The sequence below is a fragment of the Coccinella septempunctata genome, chromosome 1, assembly GCF_907165205.1.
Source record: "Coccinella septempunctata chromosome 1, icCocSept1.1, whole genome shotgun sequence".
NCBI classification, from domain to species: Eukaryota; Metazoa; Arthropoda; class Insecta; order Coleoptera; family Coccinellidae; genus Coccinella; species Coccinella septempunctata.
In genome coordinates, this window is record NC_058189.1 from 60,973,892 (window position 1) to 60,998,841 (window position 24,950).

Sequence of the window (24,950 nt, forward strand, 5' to 3'; positions counted from 1 at the left end):
TTTTGATAGCAATCCAGTGGCGTACTATGATTTATGTATATTTGCTGAGCCATAACATAAAGATGTGTTTTGTCTTATGAAAACAGTAGTTTGAAATGACTCAGAAATACTGAGGGCGATGTATGATATATTTCTGAAACAGGAAAAAATGGCGATTCTTTCTGAGTCATCTTAAACTACTGTTTTCACATGAAAAAACAAAACTTTATGTTAGAGCTCAGTAAATAATCCTGTTGAGAAAAATTATAGTACTTCACTGTTTGCTATCAAAAAAACGTCTCCATAATGTTTTAATTTCAAATCCTAGTACTAACAGAAATGAACATAATGACCAAAGTTGAAATCGCCCGAATTTAAATTTTGGCCTATAACTCGAAAACAAAAGAAGATAGTGGAATGCAGTTGATGGCATTATTAGTTTCTCGAAAAAAGACGGCATGAATGGTACATTCATTTTCCTCTATTTCCTTGGGTTAAAAGGTTATAGTTCAGGTATCACCAATTTTGCCCACCCTGTACATTGATTCTATTGTACAGGAAATTTAAAAAAATTTTAAACAGCGAGTCTCAAAGTCGAACTTCCAAATTGGAAGCCATTTTACATATCGTCGTTCTAAGATGCAAATTGCCCAAGTCCATTTTTGATGAAAACAAAGGTATTGGTGGCTTCTAGTGACAAACGCACAAACCAATGATCTGACAGCGGCCCAAGTTCTAATTTGAAAGACAAGAAATGTTGTAACATATTTAAATTTGGTTTGCTTCTAATAAAAATTCAAATTTACAAAGTTTTTTAGCTCTCCTGCAAAACTGTCATTTTGTGAGTTAGGCAATTTGCATCTTAGAACGACGATATGGCTCATTATTCCAAAGAGATGACATTAAGTCTGAGTTTCAGAGTATAATAGTTTTCTATGAAACGAAAGAATTTTGAGAAATATCTAAGAATGTGATTTTGTGTGTGAATTTAACGCATTTGGAAATTCGTTTCGAGACTTTCCTCAAAAATCTTGCGTTTCATGAAAAAATTGCCGGAGACAATAAAGTTTTTCAATTGAATGCGCTTGCTGATGGTTCGGGAGTTTTTAAGAAGTTTAAATACGCGGTGAATGTTTAATGGCCTAAAATAGGTACCACTATTAGATTTCATATATCATAAAACTTGTGTGTACCAAATTCAGTGATTTTCGCATGACCAGAATCTGAGATAAAAAAGACTATTTTTAGGGGTGAGATTCAGGGGCTGTAACTGCAAAAATCGAAAATGTCATTTTTTTCGAGAATCTGTGACCAAATTTTTTCGCATTAATTTTGGGACACTCTGTATAGGAACAGTTCAGCATATAATGGATACATGATTCTTTTATTACATTGTGACCTACACTTGACGAAAATCCAAATAGAAACTAGAAGCTGTATGACAAGAACGCAAAGTATATTTTCAATTTTCATACATTTTATCAACCGGCAACCCGCTTTTGAAATGCATCCAGATACGTCCGCCAGATAATTCCCGCGAACTGATTTATGTCCAGTATGACACGAAAAGAGTGGGTTCGTGTAACCGACAAAAAAAAAACGATAAATAACTTCGCCCTACGCCACGTTCATAATCTCGGGCTACCAGTTTTTTCGGCTCCTGGAATATGACTGATACGCTGATCTCAATCTGGGCCTGTTCGGAGATTCGACCTACAGCCTTTGGGAACAAGAGAGGCTGAGTAACATACAGATGCTATCTGCCCATAAAAAACCTCTCCGGCTTCTTAAATCTTAATTAGCGTATGGAAAATTAATAAAACAAATTGCCGTCCAAATTGTGGCTATTTTAAAAACGCTCCGGCTTGGTATACCTTGTCCAAGAAGGAGGCCAGGACAGGACTGCGTCTTCGTTCGGCTTATTGCGAATTCGTAATGCATACTAGATATACGGTGCGAGTCTTACACTTGGAATGAATTCAATCAAACAAAGAAGGTTTTTTTTTGTTGTAAATATGCTCAGACATGCTTCAAGAAAAATCTCATCTATTTTTTCCTGAAGACGACCAGCGAATGCTATCCGAAACGTTGAATATGATAAACCACTATTTTGGAAATAACTCAACTAATTCTACAACAACTTCTTTTGTATGTACAGAGCATGCAAAATTCGATGGGATTGAATGGCTCTTCTGTATGAGGACCTTGATTTTCCAAATATGGATAATGGCCAAAATCGTATCCCTCTATTTCGTAAAGTTTGAGTGATATCGGAAAACAAATGTTACAGACACTTTTTCATGTAAAATAAAGAGGAATAGTCAAAGATTTTTTTCAGTCTGCCACTTCAGTACATGGTAGGGGAAGTCCGGGACACTTGCTCAGGTAGGAGACTTGAACCACCTCAAATATTTCAATTCAAATTTCGCGCTACCAGTGTCGTAAATAGCTCGCAACAAGGCACAACTAGTGGCGGCTCCATTTTGGCCGCCATTAGAACAGATCGGGAATGAGGGGGTTAGGAAGTAGTAAATTGAATAATCTGCATTTGTTACACTGTCTGAAAAGTTTAATAGGCGTGGTTTTATTCAGTTTTATTGATTAATATTGTTTTACAAACGATGAGCTTTTTTAATAATATAAAAATAAATTATATATTTATTATTAATAAAAGTTTCAAGAAAACATCTGTTGAATAGACTAAAAAGGAGTGCGGGGACTTGACCCATGCTATGGTCGGGATACCTAATCAGCAGTCCAAGTTTCCATCACTCAGCTTAGATAATAGTTTGCTTCAAAAAAAGAAAATTGAATAATATAAATAAATATAAAAAATACGAAGGTTCAAAAACGTAAACAACGTCTCGGAAATAAGGTAGAGTGACTCTGAAATAGAAAATATGCATTTCATACGCTGATACATCTGATGATGAAAACCTTGACATAGACAATCGTTGGTCATTGGAAATTGTTTTCTTTCAATGTTTTTCCTGATAAACGAACTTATGGTCAAGTCTCCCTCGCTCCCTGTTCAACTCTCCCATCGGTTAGGGAGACATGAGCCAATTTTCGGTTTCTAAAAAAAAAAATTGTTGTACACAAAATGTTCATCTCACCCTCACTCTACTATTATCCATCGTTACCTAATTGGGCATGATATCTTCAGGCAAATAAAAATGAGTTGCTATCATTTACTGATACAACAGAAATGGCTTCAGAGTGAAAAAGGGTTCAACTCTCCCGGACTCCCCATACGTAACTTCCATTTTTTTTTTAATATAAGCCTTATTTTCCAGTCCCATATTTCTGATTTAGAAGACACAGGGTGTATTTGAAGGTGAATCTTATTTTTAACTGAAGGTAAAACTGGTCAAAATGAAGCGTTTCACCAATAATCAACTATACAAAACTTTCAAAATGACAAAATCATATACATGTGTTGGGTTAAATGGCACAGAGTAGTCGGCAACCCGAAATGTTGCTGGGTCATCGATTGAGGCAGGGTAGCGTCCGTCAGACAGTCCGATTGGGCGAAGTTATCGATTTCAAACTTAGATATGTAATTTTTATTCGATAAGGAAAAGTGTGTCAGAGAAGTGGCTGCTCTAGGTCACACCGTCTGGTCGACGCTCCACTGGCCCAGACGTATCGATTGAAACAAAGTTGGCTCTGCAATCGTGAATGTTGCCGAAAACATCGTCGATATACGTCGGCTGGGCGAAAAATCACACAGACCTTTGCAGTGCACGCGTTCGACCCACATTGATAGAGGAGTGATTTAAGGGTTGATTCATTATCGTAAAAATGCAAAAAAAATTTTTTTTTCGCCATTCAAACTAATGAACAGCCATTTAAAGTTGGATTGAATTGTGAGTCTGGTCCTGACTAAAGTTTCACATATATTTATGTATAAGCTTTGAGGAAAATAGAAGGGTTTTACCTTGCAAAATATCCTACCTGATCTCAGTGCATATACCTCGACATAAGTGATAATATTTTTCGACAATAATAGAAAATATTATCGAAAACAACAATTTCGAAAAATTTATATAAAAAAGCTTGAATTTTTTTCTTGACTTCTGCACACCACTGAACAATGACTCAAGTCCAATATCATTTTAATATTGAAATCAAAGAATCGGTATCTATGAGTACATAGTGTTCTCAAAGGTCTTTTCAACCGAAATTCTCAAAATGAACTTCTTACCATAGACATAGACGATGAACCTCTAGAGTCTACAACGTGAAGCTACAATCCTTTTTTTTATTCGATAATATCACAATTTGGGATGTTTAAATAAGAGGAATCATCACATGTATATTGACAAACTGTAACGAAGGATCACACATAATTATTTTATTGGTCGTACAGCAATATACAAAAATTCATTGTGCCTTCCATTCACTACCCAATTTAATGCGCATGACTGCGTGGTAGCGTTCAAATTGTTCTGACGTGGTGTGAAACCTGCATACCCTCGTCACACCAGAACAATTTAAAGGCTTCAGCGCAAAAGCGTATGTTACATTTTTGAATCATGCGCATTATGGCGTGGTGCCACGTCAAATCAGAGTAATCTGTAGGCACCTTAGGTGTTGCTTTGAATAGTAGGTTTGCCAAAGTTACTTGCATATTGAATTAATTCATACTCTTTCGTCTCTTTCTGATATTTGAACTCACCAATTGATCAGAATTTTGCTTATGATTTCGTGTAAAATTGTGTAGAAACTGAGGTCGTTTGCCTCGACTAATAGACCAAATCTAACTCGTTTTGCCTGAAAATTCAATAACAATTCAATAAAAAACAGCAACGCCAACTTTTGCGAGATATATGTGAATTTGGTCTGAGCAAGATTCAATCTTGTTGAATAAACATTGAAACATCAAAACCTTCCTGTCCTGTCCCTGTATCTAAATCCGACTATTTCGCAACCACATTGTTCATATATCTTCGGATAGTCTTATCGGTGGCGCAGAAATAACTGGAAAACACCGAATTTAAATACCTGCATAATGTGGAGGGATCTCTGCCCAGAGTAGAAACATTCTTCATGGCGTTATCGATAGGATCTGGCGAACGAGGGACTTATGTAACTATCAATAAATGGTGCTTGCTGAAGGACGTTTCGTTGCAGGATTTCTTCACATCCTTCCTCTTTGGGGTCTAGGAGAAGACATTCTTTCACCATTACATGAATGTGGAATGATATGCTCGAAAACTCGCCGAGTAGGTGAGTCTTCATGGTAAAATATTCTTCCAGGTTCAAAATATCTAACTCGAAATTCAATGTTGTCGCTTTAAAACTTGGCAAAACTTGCGCCATTAGTGGGAGCGTCCACCAAAGTAGCGTAGCACTGACATGGCATATACATGACAAAGGCGATGCATATTTTTCAGATATCGCTTATCTGAGTGAAGTGTCAATTGCCTGAAAATAGTATATAACATTACTAGCAAGGTAAGAGGGTTTTTACTGGCGAATGGAGGATATAACTGACTCGCCTGCGGCTCGTCAGTTACCTCCTTGAGCCAGTAAAACCCGTTACCTTGCGTGTATTGTTTTATATTTTATTTGTTTCTTATTTGTAAAAAGGTTATATAAATTCCAAATCTCAATAATTTGTCGCAAATGTCGTTGCCACGAACATGTCTGTTTATTTTTCTTTACATTTGTTTTGGCGAAAGCGAATATGAATGTACCAAAAAAAATTATTGAGGCAGCCAGCAGTGTAGCTTCAAGTTTATTACCTGCAAAATCAGCTTCAAGGTACGAGCGAGAATACGACGACTTCAAAAAGTGGCAAAACAAAAATAGTGTGATTGGGGTAACTGAAGATGTTTTGTTGGCCTACTTGAATCAACTATCAGCTAGATTTAGCCCTAATACTTTATGGGCAAAATGGTCTATGCTGAAAAGCTGCTTGGAAATGAAAGAAAATGCCCCTGTTCACAGGTTTGTTTTCCTTAAAAAATTTATTGAAAAATATGACGTTTAGTTGTCATTTGCAGATTTCAAAAGGTAATAGCGTTTCTGAAACGAAAAAATGAGCGCTATACGCCAAAAAAGGCCAAGGTATTAAGTAAAGAAGAGGCTGAACAATTTCTTTTACATGCTCCTGATGACCAGTGGTTGCTGGCGAAAATTGTAACAATATTTGGGATTTTTGGATGTTGTCGATGTGAAGAAATTCTCTCCTTAAACATGAATGATGTAGAAGATATGGGAAAATACGTTATTGTGACATTGCGGCAAACAAAAAATTTAACAACAAGAAGATTCACCATAACCGATGATGGCTGCAGCTTCAAGCCCTGCATGTTATACAGAAAATATGTAAATCTTTGGCCTCCTGGAACAGAAAGCCTAAGATTTTTTTTGACATACCGACATGGAAAGTGCATTTCCCTTAATGCTGGCCAGCACACTATTGGTGGTGTCCCAAAGCAAATAGCGAAATATTTAGGTTTAAAAGACCCAGAGTTATACACCGGCCACTCTTTTCGCAGAACTGGAGCCACTATGGTTGCGGATTCGGGTGGAGATATTTTAGCACTAAAGCGTGCAGGAGGGTGGAAGAGCACCGAAATTGCGATGAGTTATGTCGATGATTCGGTCAACAAAAAAATCGAAATGTCTAGCAAATTATTTGGTAGTAAGGAGAGTACAAATGTTCTGCAGTCCTCGAGTTCAGCAGTTTCTGAGTCAACAGATGGTTCATCATCATCAGTATCAACTCTTTCATCATCAAAAATCTGTGTTACTGGAAATAACAATTGTATCATGATTTTCAACATATATGACGATAAATCAAAATTTTCTAATGTAAATAATACTACTAACTTGTAAAAATTTTGCAAGTTAACTGTCAGTTTTACAAGTAAGTGACTTGATAAAATAAACTTTCTTGATTAATAATGTGTTTTTGGAAACTGACGTTCACAAATGAGAAACAAATAAATGTCATTCTCAGTTCATAACTGAAAATTATGCATCGCCTTTGTCATGTATGTGCCATGTCCAGTGCTACGCTACTTTGGTGGGCGCTCTCCCTTAGATAAAAGAAGCTCGTCCAGTTGACAACTTTATCCTTATGTTGAGGATAATGGATTTAGTGGCAAGAGACGAGTGACCAGTTAGAGAAGATTCTCGAGGAATTCCCGAAGCTAAATGAAAAAAAATCCTTGAAATTCCCTTCTATCCTAGTTGGTATTCGCACTGCAAATCAACAGCAGAGAAACAACATTATGGCGGGCTTGCTTGCCTATTTTGTCCGTCCTGAATAAACAACGCACCTGGCAACCTGGCGCGCCTGATTAGTTTTTGATAGTCGTAAAACTCGCAATAACAGAATAACTTCCTATTTATAATGCAACGTCTAGACTGGAGAAGGAGACAAAACAGGAGGAGGGCCGGTCGATATGGCGAAGTTCCGCAAGATGACGTTGGCTATGGCTGTAGTAGCACGGCTGCCTCAACATGTGACCCATTACGTTGGCCGTCGGATCGGCACGTGTGCGGAGGGAGGCAGGGATGTCAAATATCGGCATTTTTCCGGGAAATGGGGGAAAGTATCCAACTGAAACATTCCGAGAATCTTCGCTGTAGACAGATAGGTGCCAGGGCGACTTATGGCAGCCCAAGAGACCGTTATGAACCTTTATCTTGCACGTTTCATCTCCTTGAAAATTATCAAACAAAATCGAAATTCTGGAATTGCCGGAATCGATCTGGCAACCGCGGCCGGCCGACGGATTGGCACGTGTGCCGGGAAACAGATCTAGACGCCCACGACATCCATCAGGCATTGTTCCCTGGAAGCGGGAAAGGGTTTCAATTAGCTGAAATTGAAGTTTATGGTTGGAACGGTGTGACTTTGAAGAATTAACAAGGCTCGCTTTTATGCCTGAGAAAAAAATAGGAACGAGCACGCGGCAGAACGAAAACCGCCTGACATTTCCACAGACACATTTCGTTGAATGGAAATATCAAGGTGACGAAAGAAATAGTCATTGCGAGATGGAGAGTATTCAGTCACCTTGGACATGCTTGGAGCATTCCCCGTATTTGTGGTGAATTTCAACGGAAGTTTCCACCGTCTTGTTTCAACTAATCAGCCTAGGCTTCATACAGGAAAATTCTTCAGAGTTCTTGTAAATTCAATCCAAACCACAAACATTTTATAGGTTTTATCTGAATTCGATGCTGATCTTTGATAATTATCTCCAACAATGAAATTTTGCACCTGCAGACTAGGTTTTCAGGCTTTGAAACTTCGGAAAAGAATCAAGGAACATGAATTCTACAATCAGATTGTGGTATCTACCGAATATGCGTTATAAAAAATTGTGTGTGAAAGTATTCAAAATGTTGTATGTGAAAACTTATTCTATGAACTGGGGCATCATTAAAAATATTTCAAATATGTTGTAGATATACATAGTTGTGTTTTCCTGTATGAAAATTGAGTTGTAATTTTCACAGTTAGCCAGAGAATTAATTTCTAAGTCAAACGATTCGAGACCATTCTAACAATTTTTAAAATGAATGAAACAAATAACCTCTACATTACACATTTTAATCTTGCTCGGAAAAAAATCAAGTCCTTCAGAATTCAGTAATTGAAATCTGTTTTGTGTCGCCTGGATTTGTTTGTCCGTTGCAGCTAACTAAACAATAGATCCGAAGATTGAATTTTTTTGTGCTGATTTACTGACTGCAAGTAGAGAAATCGGCTGTATTCATTTTCAAAGATTACTTTGTGCAAATGATGAACAATTCAGCGCGATTTGATACAGATTAACATTGAAGATTGAACAATTTCATAAGAGGTAACGCATGATAAAAAATGTCATAACAACGAAAATTTCTAGAAGAGGCAATTTTTTTAATGGCTTCAAAGCATTGATATTTTTCAACTGAATACACAAGCAAGAAAATATTGACTTTTCGAATCCCTTCAATCTTTATTAGTTGAGGATGAGGAGATAAGTTTACAAATCAATAATCAATTGTGCTTTGCTGACGCTTTCAGCAATTAAGGAGTTTTCGTGATAATTAAACTCTGGTCTAATTACATATTTCCTGGAATATTATACAAGGTGAGTCTTTGACTCGTACAAATATTTTAACAGTAGAATCTTGAGCCCAAAAGAAAAACTTTTTTCCTATACCATTACTTCCGATTCAGCTCTGCATGATAAACAGACATAGCCATTTTAAGTTTTCATCATGAGCTGTTCCACCCCTGGAAAAACAAGATTACCTTCAGAATGAATAGCTAAATCCGTGACACTACAGATCTGCGTATCTTTCAAACAGAGTTGTATTCAGTCAAAGTACCCAATTTTTCAAATTTCACAGATAGTTTTTAATTTTTTCAAATTTCTCGAAAATGGCGCATTATACTTGACATTATGAGGGATACCTTTATTTTACAAAACGTTCAACTCAGTCTTGGGAGTAGGGGTCTTTGAATTTTTGGTATTTTTATGGTACGTAATAGTCATAATGAGAAAACTGGAAGACGTGGGTGATATCTTGTGTTCGAAAAGGATTAATCATATAAATTAAATTCATTTCATTTGATAAAACCGTTTGTGACAACTAAAATAAAAAGTGTTCTTTTGACCTCAAGAATCTAGAGTCACCCTGTTTACTGTATATTAATTTTTTCAGACTGAGCCTTAAGTGTCATGAGGACCATATTTTTGTGTGTGTACGCAAATTTAATACGCAATATTTTATTCAAGTGCAAAAAGTTTTTTTTTTGTCATTTACGTATTTCAATTTTTGAGCAGTTTATACATTATAAAGGGTGTTTCAAATTCCGCGTTTTTTTTTTAAGAATAAATAAAATATAGATGGCGTACCGAATTCGTCTGGGTATTTTGACATTTAAAAAGTACGATGTACTACATTTATAAAAACGGCTTCGTACATGATATAAATTGTTCAAATTGTTGAATTATTTCATGAAAATCAGCGTTCTGTGAAAAGTGTTTTTAAGAAAATTACGTGAATTTTATGGTTTACATAATCGTCCATCTGAAAGCACTGTTGGTCGAATTATTAACAAATTTCAAGAGACCGGTTCGGTGATAATCGAATTTTTGTGGCCAGAATATTGATAAAGAGGGCATTTGGCACTTTGCAAATGACACAATTGATTTATTGAAACAATAATTTCCTGGACGAATAATCTCCAGAAACGCTGATGTCAATTGGCAACCAAGATCATGTGATTTGACACCGTTGGACTTTTTTCTTTGGGGGTTATGTGAGAAGCCAGGTCTATAAGAATAATCCGCAATCGATTCCTGAACTAAGGAATGAAATAATTCGTGTCATAAGTGTCATTGAAAATTATAACAAAAGAGAAGACGTCTGTAGAGCTGCAAGAGGAGGCCATTTGGCAGATATTATTTTTCGTACATAAATGTCATAACTGATACTTCAATAACCAATAAAAAGTTTGCGAAAACGATTGCAAATTATGTGTTTTATTTATTTAAAAAAAAACCGCGTAATTTGAAACACTCTTTATATACATATTTCTGAAGAGCAGGAACTAGTGTTTCTACCCATACAAAAATGTGTCGAAATTTGCACTTCAAAAAAACCCTTACTACATCCTCCTCGTGATATAACAGAATTAAATCCCGAAGCGAAACCAGAAAAACGAAAACTAGACATCTCCCAGACCGGCGTCCTGCCGAAAATCCGCAGGAAACAAACTCCAGACACCTACTAAGAATTCAAGTGCGCGTTTCGGGCCGCAATGACGATCTAGATGAAGTCCTACATCTCACGAAACGTCGTTAAAAATGGTTCTTCATCCAGCCGAATGATACTCAACCACGTATGTGATATACTTTCGCGGGAGCATTTTGAGCCGCGCCTTGTTTGTCATACTAATGAGGTCTGCTTCCTCCAGGAGAGAACGTACCGCCGCCGCAGCCGCTCCCCGCCACCCCCTACCCGTCTGGGGCAGAAATTCGTGAACGGGACCGCCAATTTTTCCACCGTCATCTTCAACTAATGAATTGAATTCTTGTACGCGTCTGGGGGAATTTCCTAGAGAATTTCGAGTGTTCTACGCGCAGACGTCGCTAGGGTAGTCTATCAAGTTGGCGATGACGTTTTGTGATCCTTTCAGGATTATTTTGTAGACTCTCTGATTGGAAATATACTCCTGGCATAAAAAAGGGGCATTTCTGACGGTTACATCGCGTACGAATTACTAGAAATTCCAGTTGGAGCTCTGTTCTCAGGAAACGATCCCGAGATACCTTAACATGCCAAAAAAGGTGAAAATGTTAACGTTTCTCTAACTTAATTTCTTCCTGATCCTGACAGACATCGATGATCAGAGAAAGTTAGAGGGTTTTGAATAACATGGGTATGTTACGATCGATATTAGATCGTGCTATACTCGTATATTCATACTCTTTCACTTTTATTTTAGCACTCGGTTGACAATGGAAATTTGACACATTCCGCTCAGTATAGTACGAAAATGTGGGGTTATGACGATTGTCAAAACATTTTTGGGTTTTAAATCAGCGTTATGTTGTCCGTAAAAGTCTCAGTAATTACGTATTTTATCACATGGTCGAATCACTTCGGAAAATATGAAGTCGAAAATATGTGACGAACATAACAGCATAACAAATCTAGTTGTTTGCATGGACATACAAGAAATCAGTTTTTAAATATGTACATTAGTTTTTGATATGGAAGACAATTGAATTATTGACACATAATATGCCGTAGCTTGGGGAGAGTTGATGTTGGTTATCTTTTTTGGCTAAAGGTTGAATACGTTACATCAGTTGTAGATTTCAAAAAAATCAACCCCAAGATGACATTCATATGATGCAATGGTTGAGAATGGGTATCTCTCGAAGGAATTAACGAATAATTAAAAGAATGTTAACTTCTTCAACAAAAATCATCTTGCATCTTGCAATTTTTTGTCATCCTCTTCATTCACAATCTTTCTGATTGTGGAAACATTCACCTAAAATATAAGTCGTTCAGATTCAGATGAAACATTATAAAAATTTACTTACATTGAATATGTTCGCTACCGTCTGATATATTGTAGATATTAGAATATTAGGGTTACCTACTATTTGAATGAGCGTACCTGAATTCTAAATAGCACTTCCTGAAACCCTGCCTATTCTCTTAGGTATTTTTGTAATATTAACTGATATTAGTTGTGGCAACGGCGTTATGACATTAACGACATTTCATGAGTGCGCCAACCTTACTCCGTTCTAGTTACAAAAACTGGAGAAAATTATTTCATAGCCAACCAAGTGCTGAAATAAAAGTGAATGGAGTATAGGATTACATTTCGACGGAAGTTAGGCTCGCAGCGATCATAAAGCGGGGTTGTTGGCCTAGGTATTCATAAAAAATTTTTCATTATGGATTTTTTTTAACAAGATATAGCTAAGGAGGTGCAATTAACCCTCTAATACCCAATTCCGCCTTGAGACTGGTTGCATATAAGTGGATACAAAATTATTCCCTGTGAGCAGTTTAGTTCAACTGCCCATGTCCGCCTTCAGTATAGGTTCATTTCGTGAGAACAGGTGTTAATGTACATCAGTTAACTATTTGCGAAAAAAATATGTAGTAGATTATACATAAGCTAACTTGAAACTATACGGAAATAATTTTAAAAAAGAAAAAAAAATTGGGCATTAGAGGGTTAAGTTCAAAGTCGACTGGAAGGGTGATGACGTAGAAGGTGGCAATGCAAAGCACACTGAATGAACTAGGATCGTTAGCAGTGGCGTAGCATACATAATGGACGAAGTTAGAAAGAAGATGAGTTCAAATACCCTCAAGTGTTATGTTCAATTAATGAATAAATCACAAGAAGTGCTGCGCATACACTCACAAGTTAGACGAATTAGCGGATAAGGATAAAATTATTTAAATTCATTGCGTGGCACTGCCTTTTCTTATGATAGTTACGCCAATGGGCAACAGTGTGACGTAGAGTACATCCGATCTACTATTGCATCTCCATTTTTCTTTCCATCTTCTTGGTTTGGCCGACAAAAATTTTGTGAAAATATTCACTAGCTAGACCACAAGACTACTGACACGAGATCATACTCCACTAGTGGTTCTGGAGGTTATAAGAATTATGAAAATCATACCACAATTTCGGCTTGTATTGTATGAATATAATTAAACATACTGCCCAACGCAAATAACGGTTTTCCATCAATCTCTATAGGAAATACAATCGGACGTACTGCAGCTGGAAGTAGGTATTAATGACATCTGCTACGATTATTCCTCTGTAAAGGAGTATTTAAATTTAGATATCGCAGTGAGCCAAATTTATTTTAGTTAATCCACTCTATTTATAACCCAGACTATACAAATGCCAAAAATTGTAAACAATCGAACGAACGTTAAGTAATAAAATTGTAATGAGAAATAGTTTTCCCAGTCATATCCGCTGTTTGTTTTCGAAGAAGGCCATAAATTGGCAACTTTCTTGGTATATTTCCTGCGATCCGGTCAAAACAACTACGACTTTTCCTCAGAGATATCGCGAACGGGGGTTTTCATTTCATTATTTTCGTATACCACAACGGCCGGATGAGTGGGAAAATTTTATGAATGTAAAGCTGTCCGCACACGAGGCAGCGCTACTCTCGAAGTGAAATCCGCTTGCGAGAAACTGTTTATATTTCCACATGATAAAAACGTGGATTTACTACTAGATTCCAACTTGATTTTGATGGAATTAAACAAATTTAATACAACTTTCAGCAAAGAAGATCTTAAAAACAAGGGAAACATAATTTGAAATATATGACTCACGAGCGAAACAAAATAGAATATGACAAAAACAGAATGATAAAAGTTTACTTTCTAACTAGTTTTAAAAAAAACTCAATTTCAAGCTTATATAACGCTGAATTGTAGTCTAGAATATCCAGAATATCTTTTGAAATATACAGTCCCTGGACATATTATTAGACGCATTGATTCGATGCAAAATCTCAATTAAACACGCTTTGAAATTTGTTATTAGGTTATTGGTTTTCGCATATTGAATTATTAAGTTGAATGTATATGTTATGTATGCTTCATCACTAAATGGTTTTCACATATAATATATCATATTCAATAAAAAATATTGATTTATTGATGATTCAACATGAAATTCTAATATTTTGCTGAGCCACCTTGTGTAGCTATGAGAGCTTCATACTATCAATGCAGAATTGTTCGGTTTGCTGCATTCGAGGATAATGATTTCATATGTGGATTCTCGAAATAACGTCCGAACCTTCAGAATGCAAGACGTCCACTGGAAGACATAGTACTGATTTATACTTTAGTACTAATATTACAACATCAAAAATAAATGCCAAATAGAACAATATTAATGAGAGTCGTAGATAAAACTGACATTCTGTGGAAATGAAATTCAAATATTCTGCTTTTTCCTCGGGCAATACCAGTAAATATAAAAAAAATCCTCAGTGCGTCTAATAAACTGGCCAGGGACTGTACAGAGTGAGTTTTTAACACCTACAAATATTTCAACAGTGGATTCTTGAAGTCAAAAGAAACACTTTTTCTTTTACCATATCATTGATTTTTGAAAAATTGGGTAGTTTGGCTGAATACAACTCTGTTTAGAAGATCCACAGATGTGTAGTATCAGAGATTTTGCTAGTTATTCCGACAGTATTTTGGCACAGCTCATTATTAAAACTTGAATTAATGGCTATATCTTTTTATCAGGGCCGAACAAAAAAAATGGTATGTGAAAAAAGTGATCTCGAGAATCTACTTTTAAAATATTTGGAGGAGGCAAAGAGTCACTCTGTATTTAATTATTATTTGTCGACCTTCATTTCCGAACATGGTAATAACTGTCAATTGCTGTTGTCAAATTGACTTATTACGAAATCCATTAAGTTTTAACAAGTGAATTAAGAACGTGCTTTGAATATTTGGTATCATAATCATCAACAATGAATGATCTGAGGGAATTGGCGACAGACTAGAGGCCAGCAAACATACTTACATTTCATAAAAAAAACTGTCAATTGCCTCGCCTACTTGCCTCGGCTTCGCCTCAGATATCAATGTGTAGGCTCGACTACAATAATAGTTGGTTTTTCGTCCTTGGTACATATAAGTCACATTCGGCTGTGTGTCTTCCGAATCACTGTTTGTTCTCATCATTTTATCAACAAAACCATCAGTATTCAACAGTCGGCATAGACGGTACGAGATACATAAAAACCACCCGAAAAATGACCATAAAAGCACCGCGAGAACTCCCTGAGAATCCCTAAGATTGCCCAAATTAAACCGTCTGTTGCCCAGCAAGAGTCTTCTTTCTTAGTATATCTCCTCCACATTAAATATTCTAAACTTGCTCCCAAAGTTTTACGAGCCATCTTGCATCAAGTTTTTATGTGGCACGCTCGTAAAACCAGGTAATTTAAAAACTATAAAAATTTGGATAAAACCCATAATGAAGGCAATAAAATAAATATAACAAACTATGTAACAAGCGCAGGGGTGTATATATGGCGGATTTGTCAATCAATGTGGAAATTTCTTCGGAGGAAAGTTATAAACAGGAGAGTGCAATCCGCGGGGGAATCACCGTGTTTGCGTGGGTTTTTATTTCGGCGGACCCGCGACAGATGGCGGGCCTGTCCGCTATACATGTTGACTAATGCTATAAAATTTAAGTGAGAGGGACGAAATTAGGAAGTTTTACGACTCGAATGAGTGAAAACTATAAAATCGTGTAAAACTCGGAATCGACGCCTTCTGAAATTAATTCGGTTGACAGTTTATTAACGGTTTTTTCAAATGATGACTCCCTGATGATTCTAAAATTGGATCCCCAGTAGCACAACCGTATTTTCGAACAAATATTTCGAGGAAAACACTGCGAATTCATCAGAGGATCAAGATATTTCATTTTTGACACCTCTAGTTTTTCGTTTCAAAATTCATAGTAATCGATTCACACATGGTAGAATATGTAGAATTATTAATTTCCTCAGTAGAGGTCTACCCTTTCATATGCCCTTTCTCTTATGGCCAATGACATAGATTAAATGAAAATTTGAGTTGCATGTACGGATAAAACCTGATGGAAAATTTCTCATACGGTTGTCTTCGGTTAAAAACCGGACGTTAAAAACAGGATGTGTTAAATATTTTGAGAAAACAGTGAGCTAGGTTTGATTTCATTTCTATTTACAGGGTGTAAATGAATAGTTGCGAAGAAATTTAAGGGGTAATACATTGTCAAAAATAGTGTGGGCCTTTCCTATATTGTTCTTAAGCGCCCTCACTCAGATAGTCCCCTAAGATGGCACCTGAAATGCAGATTTATAATTTTTTTTTTAGAAAGCAGAAAACTAACACCAATGAAATTGAGCAGACATTCTTCGGGAGCGAAAAGGCAATTAAAACTACATTTGGTGGTGTTGTCAGCATGACATCCGCCTACTAAGTAGGTGAATGAAAACACTATTTCAGATAGAAATACTTAAGTACTTAAGTACTCAACATATTTTGAGCTAATATAGCTCATCATCAGGAGCAAATCTCAAAAGTGAAAACGAGAAAATCATGGAGAAAACACAAAAACACTCAACCACAAAAGAAAAAGGGTAAGATTGAATAAAACAGAATTGAATAACACAACGGAATTACACAAATGAAATGAAACAACGAAATCAATAACGAACCTGTTGATAATTTTTTTTTCTCTCAAAAACCGTTCCTTTAAGCAATAAATTACAAAAGTTCAAAACGTTCAGAAGTTTCTTTCGAAAGAAATTTGTACCTCTTGCAATTATGGGGTAATATCACCAAAATTTTCCTTCTCAGGTCAGTTTTCTGGTTTCTAAGAAAATAATTTGTTTTGAGGTGCCATCTCCCTAGAGATGAAATAGACCCCTAGGGCTATTTCTAAGCACGGGCTGCTCAAAAAGAATTATATGAAAGAACCATAGGTACTATTTTTGACAAGAAATATCCCCTTAAATTTCTTTTCAACAACGCAATTACACCCTGTAGAATACTCTAAAACATCCCCAAGCTTCAACGTTCTTCTCTAATGGGTAGGGAATTTTTCAGATGCTTCAATGTATATCTGGCACCTTGGAAATTGCTACATAGCAAAACCCAGTAGACTGGTCTTTTCAGTTTCAGTCTGACCATAGTAATTGGAGCCATCATCATCTCCTGACGATGAAGGATGTGAGGTAGCATTCGCGGTAGGCCCAGATCTGCTGAAATTAATTCTTGCAGCCACAAGGCCCTAACAATAATGAATGAATGGCCCGAACAGGTAATATGCCGAAGACAGATCCGAGTCAAAGTGTGACGGGGACAAGGCTAGACAGATTTCCTAGAACAACTACATGGAAATAGATTATCTGACGAGCGCGTGGGTCACAGCTGTCAAGAAGAACCTTAAATTATGGCGTGTTTCTTTGACTGCTCGGTATGTTTACGGTACGGGTTCTGTGAAGATCCGACGGGCCAGCGGCAGAAACAGATGTTTTCGGGTTTTTTCTTCGATATGGACCGCTTGAGAGTGATTTCTGGTAGACGTTTCGGAAAATAAATCTATTTCCGTAGCGATGATAGATGGCACGGGCCGATAGACAAAATAATCCCTGTTTCCAGAAGAATTCGGTATCGAAAGAGATATCTAGCTTCAGTGTCACTTGTACTCACAACGTCTACAGGGGCAGATTCCCCCTTTCCCAATTATTGTTAGCATAAAACTCACCCTGATTGGAAAAACTGCCATGAATGTACACTCACCTGTAAAAGAACAAAAAATTAATTAATAATGTCAAAGATTACCTCAATGAAAAGTAACACACAGAATTCATAGCTTGAGTATTTATCATTTTGAAGAAACATGCTTGAACAGGTCAATATGTATTTCAAAATACTCAATATTAAATGCACAATTGGAAGTTTTTGGTTCACACTATACAAGGGGCTGTTTGCGCCAGAAATATATTTACATACATTCTGCTCGATAAAGTTGTTTTTATCATATTTTTTTCCATATGATCAAACTCATGCCCTCTGCATTCGATTAATTGTAGTAGGCTGCAGATAGTGGTATAAGAAACCGTGTGGTATTGTTGCTAAACCTACATGTTCGTTAAGAACACGCAGAAGAGCACAGGATCCCAGTTTGAAAATGGGTAGAGTACTCTGTCGGCAGTGGGCCGAGGATCACCGCAATTCGACAGTTGAAGATTGGACTAGGTATTTATTTACTTATGAATCTAGATTCCGTCTGGTCAACTTCGATAGACGCACTCTTGTGCCAGTAAAACCCGTTACCTTGCGTGTATTGTTTTATATTTTATTTATTTCTCATTTGTAAAAAGGTTAGATAAATTCCAAAAAAATCTCAATAATTTGTCGCAAATGTCGTAAGCTATGGAAGCGTTGCCATGAACATGTCTTTTTATTTTTCTTTACATTTGTTTTGGCGAAAGCGAAAATGAATGTACCAAAAGAAATTATTGAGGCAGCCAGCAGTGTAGCTTCAAGATTATTACCTGCAAAATCAGCTTCAAGGTACGAGCGAGAATACGACGACTTCAAAAAGTGGCAAAACAAAAATAGTGTGATTGGGGTAACTGAAGATGTTTTGTTGGCCTACTTGAATCAAAAATCAGCTAGATTCAGCCCTAATATTTTATGGGCAAAATTGTCTATGCTGAAAAGCTGCTTGGAAATGAAAGAAAATGCCCCTGTTCGCAGGTTTGTTTTCCTTAAAAAATTTATTGATAAATATGACGTTAAGTTGTCATTTGCAGATTTCAAAAGGTAATAGCGTTTCTGAAACGAAAAAATGAGCGTTATACGCCAAAAAAGGCCAAGGTATTAAGTGAAGAAGAGGCTGAACAAATTTTTTTACATGCTCCTGATGACCAGTGGTTGCTGGCGAAAATTGTAACAATATTTGGGATTTTTGGATGTTGTCGATGTGACGAAATTCTGTCCTTAAACATGAATGATGTAGAAGATATAGGAAAATACGTTATTGTGACATTGCGACCAACAAAAAATTTAACAACAAGAAGATTCACCATAACCGATGATGGCTGCAGCTTCAAGCCCTGCATGTTATACAGAAAATATGTAAATCTTCGGCCTCCTGGAACAGAAAGCCTAAGATTTTTTTTGACATACCGACATGGAAAGTGCATTTACCTTAATGCTGGCCAGCACACTATTGGTGGTGTCCCAAAGCAAAGCAAAACATATTTAGGTTTAAAAGACCCAGAGTTATACACCGGCCACTCTTTTCGCAGAACTGGAGCCACTATGGTTGCGGATTCGGGTGGAAATATTTTAGCACTAAAGCGTGCAGGAGGGTGGAAGAGCACCGAAATTGCGATGAGTTATGTCGATGATTCGGTCAACAAAAAAATCGAAATGTCTAGCAAATTATTTGGTAGTAAGGAGAGTACAAATGTTCTGCAGTCCTCCATTTCAGCAGTTTCTGAGTCAACAGATGGTTCATCATCATCAGTGTCAACTCTTTCATCATCAAAAATCTGTGTTACTGGAAATAACAATTGTACCATGATTTTCAACATATATGACTATAAAACAAAATTTTCTAATGTAAATAATACTACTAACTTGTAAAAATTTTGCAAGTTAACTGTCAGTTTTACAAGTTAGTGACTTGATAAAATAAACTTTCTTGATTAATATTGTGTTTTTGGAAACACTGACGTTTACAAATGAGAAACAAATAAAAGATATTTCTGTCGGAAGAAACACAGTAAGCAAATGAATAATACAATTTGAAGGCCCTTTAAGCTCAAAGTTTTCCTTAGTGTCATTTTTAGTAGGATCGAAGGAAGTTAAAACTAAAGGGACTTTTAATAACGTCAATTTGACAAGTTAACAGTCTTTGGGGGAAATATTCCCCCAAATCACACTCGTGCATTAAAATAACCGGATAATTTCGCATTTTGGCCTTTTGTCTCCGACAAATCGGGCATCCATGGCAAATGTCAGACAAGAATTGACGGCATTCAGAACTCGGTGATAATACCACGGACTTTCTCAGTTTCACCCTAGACGATATTTCATTTCAATATAACTGAAAATTCAAATTCGAGGTTCTTCGGCGACTATGAATTAAGTAGCAGCGATTTCAAGAGAACGTAACAGAACCAACAAAGACCTCCTAATGAACCACTCCCCGAACGCAGTTACTAATTACCGTTACGGGAAGGCACTCATCGAACAAACGTAATAATATAATGGTCCATTACCGTTTCCATAATCCAACATGTATATCTGGCGATCACGCGAACGAAGCACCCAACAAGAAACAATCTACAAGGGCTGCTTTTCCTTTCAGCCATGGGATTGACTTCGGGCTCCATTAAGACTTCGCGTAATTATATTTTAATCGGTTCCTATGTTTAATTTGTAATTACCTTGAAAGGTTATTTCATTGCGAGATTGCCGTTTTCCGCTGCCAGAGCAGAACGCGCAGCATTTAAAGACTTAGGAGCTTGTGTATCGAGTGTCCGTTGTAGTGGCATTAAACCCCTAATTACGCTACTACGTCTCAGAATGCTATATATCAGAGAATCGAGGAACGAGACTTTCAACAGGATGGAAACTTTGCATTGGAAAGTTTCAACAATGGCGGAAGAGGGTTCGTTCAGGTTCGAAATGGGTCGCACTTTGGGATATTCCAATCAGGCCGAATGGGAAATATTTAGGGAAGTTTCTTGAGAAGCGGCCAGAAGTTTGATATTCCGCCAGGAACATTGTTAGTTTGAAATTTCGTCTTCTAGGATCTATAAATATGTTATTCGATATTCGATGTATAAAACGTTTAATGTGAATTTCCAGAAGAATCCGTAATTGAGCATATCAGTTATTATTAATGATACTCAGGTTTGAATTTCTGTTTTGTTTACAACGAAATGAGACATCTAGTGAATTGTTGTTGATGATAATAGTAGTAATTTCAAAACTTTGAATGATAGTCTTCATAAAGATCAGTTTCAGCACCTCTTCTTTTCAATTTATCCCTACTATTTGATATCCCTACTACATCTTTTGAGGAATTTGTATAGGCTGTTGATATTGCCTTCGCATTCCGTAAATCTGATTTTAGTTACTTAGAGAATAATCTATCTACGGATGAAATTTTGAGGAATTACTTTTTCGAGTTTTGTTTGCGTTGCGATCCAGCCCGAATAAAACCGAAGTTTCTTGTTTCCATTTGAATAATCATCAAAAATATAGAGATTTGAGTGTAGTTTTCGGTAATTTTCTATTGTAACATAGCTTCAATCCTGAAATCTGGAATTTAAGCCAGATTCCTCTCAGAATTTCAAAGCCCATTTGGAAAATTTACGTCTGAGGTTGAAAACTAGGAATAATATTCTTCATAAACTAGCTGTTACTTCATGGGGTGCTGATGCAACTACTCTTCGAACGGCAGCCCTAGCTTTGGTTTTTTTGGCTGCTGAATATTGTTGCCTCCTTTGGGTTAATAGTGCTTATGTGCAAAAAATTTATGCACAGCTAAATCTTTCGATGAAAAATTGTAACTGGAACTATTAGATTATCTGATATTCAATGGTTGGCAGTTCATTCAAACCATTGAACTCTAAAAACTCAAACATTGCACCGACCCATATTCTTAGACAGACTGCACTGACTGCAGTTGTGAATTTTTGGATAAATTACACTCATTTCCCAACTCATTTCCAATTCTATCCTATATTGAACAAAATACGATTCCAAGACTGAAGTCGCGTAAACCTTTATGGCTACTTGATCCGAATCTGAGGGACAAGGAGCTTTGGAAGTCTGAATGGAATACGTGCAGTATTTTCAACCAAGAATTAGTTACTGAACCCTCGGATAGAGTTCCTGTTCTTGATCTTCCCAGGAAAATATATGATGTATTCTGAATTTTATAAGAACAGGTCACGGACGTTGCAATAGTATGCTTTTCCGATGGAATTCAGTAGAGAGCCCTAGTTGTGAATGCAGGGAACCAGAAGAAATCATGAATCATCTGGTTAATCACTTACTCATTTATAAATTTCAGGTTGATTTTAGCACTATACATACAGTTTCCGAATATATTTCAATTGGGATTTGAGTTCAGAGTCAATCTGACTTATTGAATCTAATTTTATTATTACACATTTTCCTGATTTTGTATTTTTTATTTCAGATGGAATTATCTGAGGAAGACTGCCTGGATTTATCTTTTTCTTCGAGGAAAGGATCAATTTTTGCAGTGCGAGATGTCCTTCGATATCAAATATTTCCTACAATTTACTACACTTACGGGGAGGTTTTTCCCTAAGCTCTTGTATCACCAAATTGTATGGTGCCTTGTTACGCTAACCTCTGCTAAAACTAACCTAACCTAACCTAACCTAACCTCTGCTAAAACTGTATCTCATACACATGCTATAATTCAATGCTCTTCATCAAAAGAATATATATAAATACAATATTTTTCTTGTTTTCAAGTGTACTTCAGTCCTCCAGTGTCCAGTGTCTACAATAGACACTTTTTCGTCCTTCGTATATGAATAACGGTTTTCTTTCACTTGAATATTCCTTCACAGTATTCCAATTTGCGCATTCACCAATTTGCAAACCAACAACCAATCGCGAATACAATGTTGAAGCTATTAAGTATAAATCCGGGAGCCTCATACTCAATGCCTGTTAATCTGATTGTCAAATTAGAGGTTTGAGGGAGAAAGATATCGCTCCTAATCTACAATGCAATGTAACCAATAAACCCACGATTATTAAACCTATTATTATTCCACTTCATTCTGTGGTTGACTTTTGAATATCTCGATGAAATTTCTCCGAAATCACTGTGCAACATCTCAGTGTTACACAGCAATTAGGCAAACTTCGGACATTTCTTACAATCGTTAAGCAACCCATTCATTCATCTTTCGAATACGACACTGTGGTGCAGAACCGTTCGAAAGCATATCGTAAAATTTTATGGAGGCAATAATATGTCTCTTGCATTCAAAGGTAAACCTTTCGGTAGTTTTTAGATCATTATTTATGGCTATTCGGTTCCGAGTGAAAAGTAAACATACCGTCCTCCTCAAAAGAAAACAAATAATGTTAATTGAGTCAAGAGAGACGTGCAATTGTAGTACGATGGAGGACTGAAAGTTTTCAAGAGTAAATATTGGCGTTCAGATGTTTGTCTGCCGTCTGATGAACCAATTGCATTCGAACAAGGTGAAAGGACAAACAATAAAGGCTAGGATAAATACTGGAACCTAATGAAGACTGCTTCATATTGGTATTAACATATTTTTAGTTTGATTGTTCGTACAAGTTTTCAGGAAATAAAGAATGGCGAAAATCGTAGCCATCTACAATATTTCGTTTTTGAGGTTTTGACGATTTCGAATAGTTTGGAGAACTGTCTTTCCCTCCAGCTAGAAACAGTAACGATAATCTTCTATAGGTGCTTTCTTGGGAAGAATGCAGGGACATTCTCAAGAAATAAGATTGAATTTTTCGAATGCAAACTATTATTGAATTTTCCATCTTTGAAGTAGAAAAAAAGAATCACAAAAATTATCTATCACGCACATGGTAATTAAGCTTCTATCGAATGAATTCCAACTTTTACCTGAAACAATAGGTACACATTAGACATCACAAGGTATTTCCTTTGAGAATTTATAATTTTCATAATGGGAAATACCATGTGGTATTCTGAGATGGTAATGAGGAAATCTGAAAGTTATCGATCCCTCAGTAATTTTAATCTGGCTGCAATCTCAGATAATCAGATTTACAAACAACTGGGTTCCGAAAACACTCAATGGGAATATTCAACAGAACTTCAGATAATTTTCAGTGGAAAATTTCCCACAAAAGGGACCCCTCTTTCGACAATCAGAAAGTTGGCGGAGCGTAGGGTCTGTAAAGGACAAGTCGATACTGAGTTGAGTACAGGGGAGAACTAGAATGGGAGTGTTTTCATTCTCGGGTGGAACAGAATGAACAAAATTTTATTCGAGGAATTTTCTACACGCAGATACTCAAATAGCAAACTAACAAAAATGCTCAATTTAATTTCAGTCTCCTAGTCTGTAAAAAAAAAATCTAACATTGCTTTTCAGGTGCCATCTTTAGGGAGTTGTACCTAAGGAATTGCTTCTCAAAAAAAAATTAGAATCATACTATTTTTTGACAAGGAATCACCCCTTAAATTATTTCTCTTCCCCTGTATAAAACCAGCGACTGCGCCATTTTGTAATGTAGTTGAAATAAATACCATTTAGCTCAATGCTGGAGCTATTGGAATCTAGTTAAAATGATGGGTTTTTATGATTCCTCTAAAGTCATGCAAAAATTACATGTTATATCTTCAACAGCAGGTTATGCGTGAACCTGACAAGGCATCGATTCGAAGAGTTTTTCCATTATGCTGAGAGGCTAACCTTGAAATAATTCTCAGTTCACAGCAATGAGCTGGGGAAGAATATCTCACCACATTCAGTATTTTTATGCGATACAAGTGGACCAAATAATAGATAAATTGTTTAAATTTTTTCTCATGATGGGCAAACGCCTTCAAAGTTATTTTTTTAACATTTATTGACCTAATGGGATAAAATGAACGTTCCGTTATTTTTTGATGCTCCCAGTTACGGTTCTGTATAGGCCTACACGAGGCTTTTCTACTTATTGTATAATCAATATACCCTCAGGCAGAATCCTGTGCTTGCGCTCAGAGATCCTCTTCAACCTTTCTGGTCCAAACGAATGTCTACTCGGCAATACTTTTAAGATTTAGTTAACCTAGATGTCATCCTATATTACTCCGTTGATGATACGAATCAATAATTTTTTTATAAAGG

At 36.5% G+C, this 24,950-nt stretch overlaps 1 protein-coding gene across 5 annotated transcripts in view; it reads right to left on the reverse strand.

The window, feature by feature from the left end:
• LOC123309706 (low-density lipoprotein receptor class A domain-containing protein 4-like) overlaps positions 1-24,950 on the reverse strand; it is a 242,140-nt gene that overhangs the window by 106,504 nt on the left and 110,686 nt on the right. The gene's annotated exons all lie outside the window — the stretch shown is intronic.